The following is a 12,569-nucleotide window of genomic DNA, read 5'->3' as shown; positions in this document are numbered from 1 at the left end:
CTGGCCCACCTGACCCGCCAACGAGAGGACCTCAGCACATTCACAGCTTCCACTGGGTGTGTCCCTTCCAATTAGGGAAAGCGATCTGGATACTGTTTAAAAGCCTGTTTATTTTAGAAAAGGAAGACGAGCCATCTCGGGCTTGCTGATGAAAAGTGGGCTTCAGAGATACTGCTGACGATGGGCCTGCTCACTGTCCTGATCAATCAGCAGCTGTGTCAGAGGCCTGTGGCAAGTCTCTGCTTCAAACTTGAGTTTTAAAGTTATTACTAATAGGAAGTTGGGTCCATCAAAGCCCTAGCAAGCGCTGACATTCTTCTGTTGTTGGGAGATGTCTTACAGTGTCAGCCAGTCTGGGAAAACAGACAAACGTCCAGCAGAACCAAAAAGAAAAGCACAACTAGGGACTCTGTGCTTTGTCCTCATCACACTGTGGCTATAAATGCATTTGCTGAAAACACACTTAGGGAGACAAGCATCTTTCTTTATACCTAGGAAGTCCAAAAGTACGTTCTGACCAATCCGATTCACGGTGGATGTTGTCCAACTAAACAATTTACACATTATCATGAGACAGAGCAGAGAGAAATTCAGTGGATTCACTGATGTAGATTTACATCAATTTCCCTGTAAAATGTTGTATCAATATTGTAAAAGTATAATTTTAAACATATTAGCAGAAATGTGAAAAAGTTTATTTTTTTTGGTATTCAGTGAAGAGAGTAGTTCAATAATCTTTGTAAGGATTCCTGTCCCAGATGAATTGTAAAATTTTAAGACAGTTTGCCTTTGGTTTCTGACATCATTTAGTCTAGCCTTCTTACCAGTTCTGGACTATTTCTCAGCAAGGGGATTAGAGTAGAGCAGAAGAGCTAGATGAGAGATTGGCTTTACTTACAAAATAAGATCTTGGGAAATAAAGCATCTTTGTTTCCATAAGCTGGGTCTGTGCAGTCAGAGTGGTGCTGTGAAATACAGGCTTTCTGAGGACAGAAGGGCCCTGGCAGATGTCAGTTCCTCTGAGCCTCCTACGTCTCCACACAGCAAGTGGACTTGCATAGTCAGTGACACAGCAGTAGTGATTTCCAGGTCAGCCTGACTGATGAGACCTTACCTAGTGTCCGCAGTCCCAGCTCACTACACATGCTGGCCCTGGCGGACCTGGTAACACAGGTGCGCTGGCATCCACCCCAGTGACAGATGACTGTCTGCATGTCACAGTAGCCTGCCTGCTCCCGGCCCAGCTCACCTGACTCTTACAAACCTGCTGTGAGGGGACATGGAGGCAGGTCTTCTTTGTCATCACCATCGTCACCGTTGTGTGGTCTTAATGAGCAATGAGCAATGCTATGCCTTCTTTGTATTAAAACGTCTAAGTGAAATTGTTGTGTGTGTGCTAACATTCATCTGTTTACCCCCCACAGTTCCTTCAGATGTGTTTTTCATCCATTCGGTGAGGAAGGGATATTACGAATATTTAGGGAAAAGACAACCTGCTACCCTGTTGACTGGTTCAATGCAACTAACAGCAAAGAGAATATAACCCTCACTGAAGCCTCCCAGGGGGAGCTGAAGTTGACAGTAGGTACCCAAGGGTCTCCTTCACCAGACCCTCTGCTAGTCGTCTGACAAAGGGGGCACCAACAAGGCCAAGTGCTGGCTGATGTCACCATGGCTCTGCACCTGCTGCCTCTCACTAGGTCATCTCAGTGACCGAGGCAGGATGGTTCTATCTCTTCACTTTAAAGGTTACAAAACCAGTAGAGAAAAACAAATTAATTTGCTGCAGATTACACACTGATTGTGTTATATCAGATATGTAAGACTTATGTCCCGATGTTCACATCTCCAAAATTCCATTTTGATATTCTCTTGCTGTCATTCTTTAAAACTTGTTTGCTCCTGGAGAGTTTTTATTGATGTGACTCAGTTTAAAAAAGCATTTTTTTTTTTAAAGGGCTTTTTCTCCCAGCATACTTCAGAGAGGCCTTGTGAGGACGTAAGGGGAAGACATCCCTCAGTGAGACCTGGGTCACACTGGCACCCTGACCTTGGACTTCTAGACTCCAGAACTGTTATCTTGTTCAGTTTGTCCACGAGATGACTGAAAGGAAAACTGTATTTGATCCATAGATCAAATACCTTTGATCTATGGAAAGAACCAACAAGTTAGCCACACATGTAGCGAGATCACAAGAAGAAAGATCTGTGAATGCCAGAGAGATCAAGCCCTGAAGCACTGACTCTAAGACACTAGACTACCAGAGAACTAACCCTAGGGAGAATCAAATAGTGAGAACTCACACAAAGAAAACCACTTGAATACAAGACCTGGCCTCACCCAACCACCAGTGTGCAGGATGCCTCATCTAAACAACAAACAAAAAAAAATACAAACCCAATCATCAGCAGAAAGTATTACCACCTCACTCAGCCTTGCCCATTAGAGGAAAAACAAACAAAAAAACTCAGGACAAATCTCACCCTATATGAAGCTTACACAAACCACTAGACTAACCTCAGAAGGGTAGAAACCAAAAGGAAGAAAGAATTCAACTGTGAAGCCTGGGAAAAGGAGACCTCAAACACAATAAGTTTTGGAAAAAAATAATTAAAAGGAAGAGAAATACTACACAAATGAAGGAACAAACTAGAAACACAGAGTCCAAACAAATGAAGAGGAAATAGACTAACTACCTGAAAAAGAATTCAGAATAATGATAGTTAAGGTGATCAAAAACCTTGAAAACAGAATGGAGAAAATGCAAAAATCAATTAACAAAGACCTAGAAGAATTAAATAAACAGAATTACTGAAATTAAAAATAAACAATTAAAAATACTCTAGAAGGAATTAATAGCAGAATATCTGAAGCAAAAGAACGAATCAGTAAGCTGGAAGATAAAATGTTTGAAATAACTTCTGAAGAGCAGAATAAAGTAAAAAGAATTAAAAGAACTGAGGATAGTCTCAGAGACCTCAGGGACAATATCAAACACAATATTTGAATTACATGGATCCCAGAAGAAGAGAAAAAGAAGGGTTATGAGAAAATTTTTGAAGAGATTATAGTTGAAAATTTCCCCAATGTGGATAAGGAAATAGTCAATCAAGTCCACGAGGTGCAAAGAGTCCCACACAGGATAAACCCAAGGAGAAACACACCAAGACACATACTAATCAAACTAACAAAATTAAACACAAAGAAAGAATATTAAAAACAACAAGGGAAAAGCAACAAGTAACATACAAGGGAAACCCCACATGCTTAACAGCTGATCTTTCAGCAGAAACTCTGCAGGTCAGAAGGGAACGGCAAGATATATTTAAAGTACTGAAAGAGAAAAATCTACAACCCAAATTTCTGTACCTAGCAAGAATCTCATTCAAAACTGATGGAGAAATCAAAAGCTTCTCAGACAAGCAAAAGTTAAGAGAATTCAGAATCACCAAACCAACTTTACAACAAATATTAAAGGGACTTATATAGTTAAGAAATACAAGAGAAGGAAAAGATCTACAAAATCAAACCCCACACAATTAAGAAAATGGCAATAGGAACGTATGTATCAATAGTTACTTTAAATGTAAATGGATTAAATGTTCCACCCCAAAGACACAGACTGGCTGAATAATTACAAACACGAGACCCATGTATATGCTGTCTACAAGAAACCCACTTCAGACCTAAAGACACATACAGACTGCAAGTGAGAGGATGGAAAAATATATTCCATGCAAATGGGAAGCAAAGGAAAGCTGGTGTAGCAATCCTCATATCAGACAAAATAGACTTTAAAATAAAGAACACTGCAAGAGATAAGGAAGGACACTACAAAATGATCAAGGGATCAATCCAAGAGGAAGACGTAACAATTGTAAATATCTATGCACCCAACATAGGAACACCTCAATACAAAAGACAACACTGCTGCTGCTGCTGCTCAGTTGTGTCCAACTCTGTGTGACCCCCATAGACGGCAGCCCACCAGGATCCCCCATCCCTGGGATTCTCCAGGCAAGAACACTGGAGTGGGTTGCCATTTCCTTCTCCAATGCATGAAAGTGAAAAGTGAAAGTGAAGTTGCTCAGTCGTGTCTGACTCTAACAGACATAAAAGGAAAAACTGACAGTAACACGATAATAGTAGGAGACTTTAACACCCGACTCACACCAAGGGACAGATCATCAAAACAGAAAATTAATGAGGAAACACCAGTCTTAAATGAAACATTAGATGAGATGGATCTCATTGATATCTTCAAGACATTCCATCCAAATGCAGAAGACTACACCTTCTTCTCAAGTGCACATGGAACATTCTCCATGATAGACCACACAGTGGGTCACAAATCAAACCTCAGTAAATTTAAGGAAACTGAAACTGTATCAAGCTTCAATGCTATGAGACTAGATGTCAATTACAAAAAAAAAACAAACCTGTAAAAAACACAAACACATGCAGATTAAACAGTACATTTCTAAATAACCAACAGGTTACTGAAGAAATCAAAAAATTTCTAGAAACAAATGACAATGAAAACACAACTCAAAACCTATGGGATGCAGCAAACACAGTCCTAGAGGGACGTTTATAGCAATACAATCCTACCTAAAGAAACAAGAAAAACATCGAACAGACAACCTAACTTTACACCTAAAACAACTGGAAAAAGAAGAACAAAAAACCCCCAAAATTAGCAGAAGGAAAGAAATCATAAAGGTCAGAGCAGAAATAAATGAAAAAGAAATTAAAGAAACAATAGTAAAGATTAATAAAACTAAAAGCTGTCTCTTTGAGAATATAAACAAAACTGACAAACCTTTAGCCAGATTCATAAAACAAGAGAGAAGACTCAAATCAACAAAATTAGAAATGAAAAAGTAGAGGTTACAACAGACAGTGCAGAAATACAAAGGATTATAAGAGACTATTATGAACAACTATATGGCAATAAAATGGATAACCTGGAAGAAAAGGACAGATTCTTAGAACAGTTCAAGCTTCCAAGACTGAACCAGGAAGAAACAGAAATTATGAACAACCCAATGACAAGCACTGAAATTGAAGCTGTGATCAAAAATCTCCCAATAAACAAAGCCCAGGACCTGATGGCTTCACAGGAGAATTTTATCAAACATTTAGAGAAGAGTCTGTGGACATGAGTTTGAGTGTACTCCGGGAACTGGTGATGGACAGGGAGGCCTGGCGTGCTGTGATTCATGGGGTCGCGGAGAGTCGGACACGACTGAGCAACTGAACTGAACTGAATGCCTCTTTCTAAAACTCTTTCAAAAAATTGCAGAGGAAGGAGCACTTCCAAACGCCTCCTACAAGGCCACCATCACCCTGATACCAAAACCAGACAAAGACACACAGAAAAGAAAACCACAGGCCAATATCACTGATGAACACAGATGCAAAAATCCTCAACAGAATTTCAGCAGACAGAATTCAGCAACACATCAAAAAGCTCATACACCATGATCCAGTTGGGTTTATTCCAGGGATGCAAGGATTCTTCAGTATATGGAAATCAATCAATGTGACAAAGTATATTAACAAACTGAAAGATGAAAACTATATGATAATCTCAATAGATGCAGATTTTCTGCATCTTTACAGAAGCCTTTCAAAAAGCCTGTCAAGGCTTTGACAAAACTCAGCACCATTTATGATTAAAACTCTTCAAAAAGTGGGCATAGAAGGAACCTACCTCAACATAGTAAAGGCCATATATGATAAGCCTATAGCAAACATTATTCTGAATGGTGAAAAGCTGAAAGCATTACCCCTAAGATCAGGAACAAGACAAGGGTGTTCACTTTCACCACTATCATTCAGCACAGTTCTGGAAGTTCTAGCTACAGCAATCAGAGACGAAAACTAAAAGGAATCCAGATCAGAAAAGAAGAAGTAAAGCTCCCACTCTTTGCAGATGACATGATACTGTACACAGAAAACCCTAAAGATAGTATCAGAAAATTACTAGAGCTAATCAGTGAATTTAGCAAAGTTGCAGGATACAAAATCAATACACAGAAATCACTTACATTTCTACATACTAACAATGAAAAATCAGAAAAAGAAATTAAGAAATCAATCCCATTCACCACTACAACAAAAAGAATAAAAATCTAGGGATAAACTTAACTAAGGAGACAAAAAACTGAACACAGAAAACTATTATAAGACACTAATGAAAGAAACGAAAGATGACAAACAGAGAGATATTCCATGTTCCTGGGTAGGATGAATCAATATTGTGAAAATGACTATATTACCGAACAAAATCTACAGATTCAATGCAATCCCTATCAAATTACCAATGTCATTTTCACAGAACTAGAAGAAAAAATTTCACAATTCATATGGAAACACAAAATTCCCTGAATAGCCAAAGCAGTCTTGAGAAAGAAGAATGGAGCTGGAGGAATCAACCTTCCTGACTTCAGATTATACTACAAAGCTACAGTCATCAAGACAGTATGGTACTGGCACAAAAACAGAAATATAGACCAATGGAACAAAACAGAAAGCCCAGAAATAAACCCATGCACCTATGGGTACCTTATTTTTGACAAAGGAAGCAAGAATATACAATGTGGCAAAGACAGCCTCTTCAATAAATGGTGCTGGGAAAACTGGGCAGCTACATGTAAAAGAATGAAATTAGAATACTTTCTAACACCATACACAAAGATAAACTCAAGACAGATTAAAGAGCTAAATGTAACAGCAGAAACTGTAAAACTCTTAGAGGAAAACATAGGCAGAACACTCGATGACATAAATCAAAGTAAGATCTTCTATGACTCACCTCCTAAAGTAATGGAAATTTTAAAAAAAGTAAACAAGTGGGACATGATTAAACTCAGAAGCTTTTGCACACCAAAGGAAACTATAAGCAAGGTGAAAAGACAACCCTCAGAATGGGAGAAAATAACAGCAAATGAGACAACTGACAAAGGATTAATTTCCAAAATATACAAACAGCTCATACAAATACCAGAAAAACAAACAACCCAATTAAAAAGTGAGAAAAAGATTTAAACAGACATTTCTCCAAAGAAGATATACAGATGGCTAACACATGAAAAGATGCTCAACATTGCTCATTATTAGAGAAACGCAAATCAAAACTACAATGAGATGTCACCTCACACCAGTCAGAATGGCCATCATCAAAAAGTCTACAAACAATAAACGTTGGAGACAGTGTGGAGCAAAGGGAATGCTCTTGCACTGTTAGTGGGAATGTAAATTGATACAGCCACTATGGAAGACAGTATGGAGATTCCTTTAAAAACTAGGAATAAAAGAAATCTTACTCCTAGGCATCTACCCCGAGGAAACCAAAACTGAAATAGATATATGTATCCCATTGTTCACTGCAGCACTATTTACAACAGCTAGAACATGGAAACAACTTAGATGCCCATTGACAGATGAATGGATAAATAAGTTGTACATATACACATATACAATGGTATATATACACAATGGAATATTCAGTTCAGTTCAGTCGCTCAGTTGTGTCTGACTCTTTGTGACCCCATGAATCAAAGCACGCCAGGCCTCCCTGTCCATCACCAAAGGAACACATTTGAGTCAGTTTTAATGAGGTGGATGAACCTAGAGCCTATTATATAGAATGAAGTAAGTCAGAAAGAGAAAGATAAATATAGTATTCTAAAGCATATACACAGAATCTAGAAAAATGGTACTGAAGAATTTATTTACAGGGAAGCAATGGTGAAATCGGAGAAGGCAATGGCAAGCCACTCCAGTACTCTTGCCTAGAAAATCCCATGGATGGAGGAGCCTGGTAGGCTGCAGTCCATGGGGTCGCTACAAGTCAGACATGACTGAGCGACTTCACTTTCACTTTTCAGTTTCACACATTGGAGAAGGAAATGGCAACCCACTCCAGTGTTCTTGCCTGGAGAATCCCAGGGACGGGGGAGCCTGGTGGGCTGCCGTCTATGGGGTCACACAGAGTCGGACACAACTGAAGTGACTTAGCAGCAGCAGCAATGGAGAAATAGACATAAGATAGTAAACTTATGGACAAGGGGAGAGGGGAGGAGAGGGTGAGATGTATGGAGAGAGTAACATGGAAACCTACATTACCATGTGTGAAACAGATAGCCAATGGGAATTTGCTGTATGTCTCAGGAAACTCAAATAGGGACTCTGTATCACCCTAGAGGGGTGGGATGGGAAGGGAGATGAAAAAGAAAAAAAAAAAGCACCAGCTCTGGTCTATTTGTAAGCAAGAGACACTATTTTAAGTGCTTTATATATATTGTCCCTTTCCTTCTTGAATCAATCTTGTGATTTAAGTAACTGTATTAAACACTTTTAAAAAAAAACTGGTTAAAAAAGAGAAATACCCAGGAAAACTAAGCAGTCTTCCTAAGTGACAGAATAGGACTAGGATTTGAGCTCTTCAGTCAGAATCTCAGTGATTAGAATCTTGAGCCCAGCTCTCAACCCACAGGGCACAGAATCACCTTCAGACTGAATGTACTGCCTTCTGTTTTGTTTTTTTTTTAAATCTCACTTTTTATAACAATGTATCCTTTTCTATAGACTAACTTCTAAAGGGTTCAGACTCTGAGTTATCCACAAGCCCCAGCCCTGGTTCTAAACATAAAGGTCCCCGAGGGGCACAGAAGCAAAAGATATTAAGAAGAGGTAGCAAGAATACACAGAAGAACTATACAAAAAAGATCTTCATGATCCAGATAACCATGATGGTGTGATCACTCACTTAGAGCCAGACATCCTGAAATGTGAAGTCAGATTGGCCTTGGGAAGCATCACTCCGAACAAAGCTAGTGGAGGTGATGTAACTCCAGTTGAGCTACTTCAAATCCTAAAAGATGATGCTATTAAAGTGCTGCACATAATATGCCAGCAAATTTGGAAAACTTAGCAATGGCCACAAGACTGGAAAAGGTCAGATTTCATTCCAGTTCCAAAATAAGGCAATGCCAAAGAATGTTCAAACTAACTAACAATTGCACTCATCTCAAACGCTAGCAAAGTAATTCTCAAAATTCTCCAAGCCAGGCTTCAACAGTACATGAACCGTGAACTTCCAGATGTTCACACTGGATTTAGAAAAGGCAGAGGAACCAGAGATAAATTGCCAATATCCGTTGGATCATTGAAAAAGCTAGAGAGTTCCAGAAAAACATCTACTTCTGCTTTATTGATTATGCCAAAGCCTTTGACTATGTAGATCACAAGAAACTGGAAAATTCTTCAAAAGATGGGAATACCAGACCACCTTACCTGCCTCCTGAGAAATCTGTATGCAGACCAAGAAGCAACAGTGAGAATGGGACAGGGAACAACAGACTGGTTCGTAATTGGGAAATGAGTTTGTCAAAGCTGTATACTGTCACCCTGATTATTAAACTTATATGTCGAGTACATCATGCAAAATGCCGGGTTGGATGAAGCATAAGCTGGAATCAAGATTGCTGGGAGAAATATCAATAACCTCGGATAGACCGATGACACCACTTTTATGGCAGAAAGCAAAGAACTAAAGAGCCTCTTGATGAAAGTGAAAGAGAAGAAAGAAAAAGCTGGCTTAAAACTCAACATTCAAAAAGCTAAGATCATGGCATTGGGTCCCATTACTTCATGACAAATAGATGGGGAAACAATGGCAACAGTGACAGACTTATTTTCTTGGGCTCCAAAATCATTGCAGACGGTGACCACAGCCATGAAATTCAGAGACGCATGCTCCTTGGAAGAAAAGCTATGACCAACCTAGACAACATATTAAAAAGCAGAAACATCACTCTGCCAACAAAGGTCCATCAAGTCAAAGCTATGGTTTTTCCAGTAGTCATGTATGGATGTGAGAGTTAGGACTACAAAGAAAGCTGGGCGCCAAAGAATTGATACTTCTGAACTGCGGTATTGGAAAAGACTCTTGAGAGTTCCTTGGACTGCAAACCAGTCAATCCTAAAAGAAATCAGTCCTGAATATTCATTGGAAGGACTGATGCTGGAGCTGAAACTCCAATCCTTTGGTCACTTGATGCCAAGACCTGACTCACTGGAAAAGACCCTGATGCTGGGAAAGATTTAAGGCAGGAGGAGAAGAGGCTGACAGAGGATGAGATGGTTGGATGGCATCATTGACTTGATGGACATGAGTCTGAGGAAGCTCTGGGAATTGGAGATGGACAGGGGAGACGTGTGCTGGTCCATGGGGTTGCAGAGAATTGGACACGACTGAGTGACTGATTTGTTGAGCCGCACCCACACGTCACTGACGACTAGACAGACAAATGGTTCATGTCCTGAAAGTATTCTGGAAATACTTGAAAATGGATATGGAAAGTATCATGCAGGACTCTTCCCATTCATTATGTCTCACTTTCCTGCTTCCCTGAGTGGGAAAACATCTCAAAATAGTGCACACACTCTTGTTTTAGGAAAAGAAAAATAATGCATACTCACAGATTTTTAACAGGTACTTATTTATGAATTCATGATCCAGGGTCCCCAGAATTGCTTGTCACCTTGACCCTGTGAATGTATAAATGAGACAGACTGGGTGCTCAAATCTAGTCCTATATCAGAATAAACTGAGACTTTGTAAAATATTCAGATTTCTTAGGTTCACCCAGATCCTTTGGATAATATTTCTCTTCATGGAGTTTGGATTTTTTTTCCCAAACGAATGTTCTCCAGTGTGACTTTGATGCATTACGTTTGGGTTTGGGAAAGAGGTTGAATCAAAGAGATGTTCAGACTTAGTCCCAGTGGACAGAAGTCCACCTGCCACGTACAGCCTGATTGGGAAGAAGTGTAGAGGAGGAAGTGGAAGTCACGCTTCCAGAGTGCCAGCCAGGACCTGGTGTCCTGTGGGGTGCTGTAATTTAATCACCATAAAACTCTCCTGAGTACATATATCTTATCTCTACTGAAAGTTTGTTGAAGTAGGGTTCAGAGTTTTATAGGTTAAACTGGATACCAGGAACAGAGAGATGCTGACGGTAGAGATGGATAGCAGCCCAGAGTCGACTCTTTATGTGGTCCTCCTTGTCCATCGGTCCTTTTTGTCCTTGGGTTCTCCCCATCCTTATGTCCTTCCCATCCACACGCCCTTCTTGCCTTTGGGTTCCCTTCCATCCTGTGTGACTGGCCAGTGGATACTCTTCCTGTGATGTTAGAGGTTTGCTTCTCTAATGGGAGGAAGTGGGAATTAACTGCTGGAGTCCCTGAAATGAATAGTGTGACTTCCCCTTGAACCTGTCTCTCTGCACAGATGATGTCTAAGTTCATTATTATTATTATTAAATATCTGTTCATTTCTTTATTTGTTTACTTATTTATTTGGTTCCTCCTCTGGGTAGGGAATTAGCCATAGCTGCAAACACATCCTCCTCCAACCCCACACACACACCTGGACCCTCTGGACAAAACCATTCAGCAGTCATTCCAAGGACCTTTGTCCATCACGCCATTCACTTCATTTTAATAAGCACAATTCATTTGCATAAGTAGTTATATTTGGGGCTATTGTATGGTTTCTTTTATATTGATTTAGAAATATTTATGTTTTAAGTTCCTCTTTCCCGGCTGGAACCATGGAGCGTGCAGAAGAGAAGAAAAGAAGGTTCCTGCTGTGCCAGAAACCCTTAAGAAAAAGCGAAAGAATTTCACAGAGCTTAAGATCAAGTGCCTGAGAAAGTAGTTTGCCCAAAAGATGCTTCAAAAGGCAAGGAGGAAGCTTATCTATGAAAAAGCTAAACATTACCAAAAGGAATACAGGCAGATGTACAGAACTGAAATTCGAATGGCTAGGATGGCATGAAAAGCTAGCAACTTCTATGTACCTGTGGAACCCAAATTGGTATTTGTAATCAGGATCAGAGCTATCAATGGTGTGAGCTCAAAGGTTCGAAAGGTGCTGCAGCTCCTTCGCCTCCAGCAGATCTTCAATGGCACCTTTGTGAAGCTCAACAAGGCATCAATTAACATGCTGAGAATTGTGCAGCCATATATTGCATTGGGGTACCCAAATCTGAAGTCTAAATGAATTGATCTACAAGCGTTATGGCAAAATCAACAAAAAGCGAATTGCCCTGACAGACAACGCACTGATTGCTCGATCTCCTGGGAAATATGGAATCATCTGCATGGAGGATCTGATTCATGAGGTCTATACCGTTGGAAAATGTTTCAAAGAAGCAAACAACTTCCTGTGGCCCTTTAAATTGTCTTCTCCACGAGGTGGAATGAAGAAAAAGACCACCCATTTTGTAGAAGGTGGAGACGCTGGCAACAGTGAAGACCAGATCAACAGGCTTATTAGAAGGACGAACTAAGATATCTACCAGGATTATTTTTGTAATCTGGTCAGTTAATAAACAACTGAAACAAATTGAAAAAAAAAGAAATATTTATGTTTTAAATTTTATAAGAATTTTGTACAAACTCTCCACATGTCTTTTCAACCTAGCTGTTTTTATCAAGACATTTTTTTAGTGATTCAATATTTTTATACATTATTCTCCATTTAAAATTATTG

General features: G+C 39.6%; 1 pseudogene; it reads left to right on the top strand.

Annotated features, from left to right (window-relative positions):
- The first annotated feature begins 11,729 nt into the window (after positions 1-11,729).
- Positions 11,730-12,366, top strand: LOC129549206 (large ribosomal subunit protein uL30 pseudogene; annotated as a pseudogene).
- The last annotated feature ends 203 nt before the right edge of the window (positions 12,367-12,569 follow it).

The sequence above is a fragment of the Moschus berezovskii genome, chromosome 26, assembly GCF_049115385.1.
Source record: "Moschus berezovskii isolate FMDL1 chromosome 26, NW_MosBer_1.0, whole genome shotgun sequence".
Lineage (NCBI taxonomy): Eukaryota > Metazoa > Chordata > Mammalia > Artiodactyla > Moschidae > Moschus > Moschus berezovskii.
This window is presented reverse-complemented; position numbering and strand designations above follow the sequence as displayed.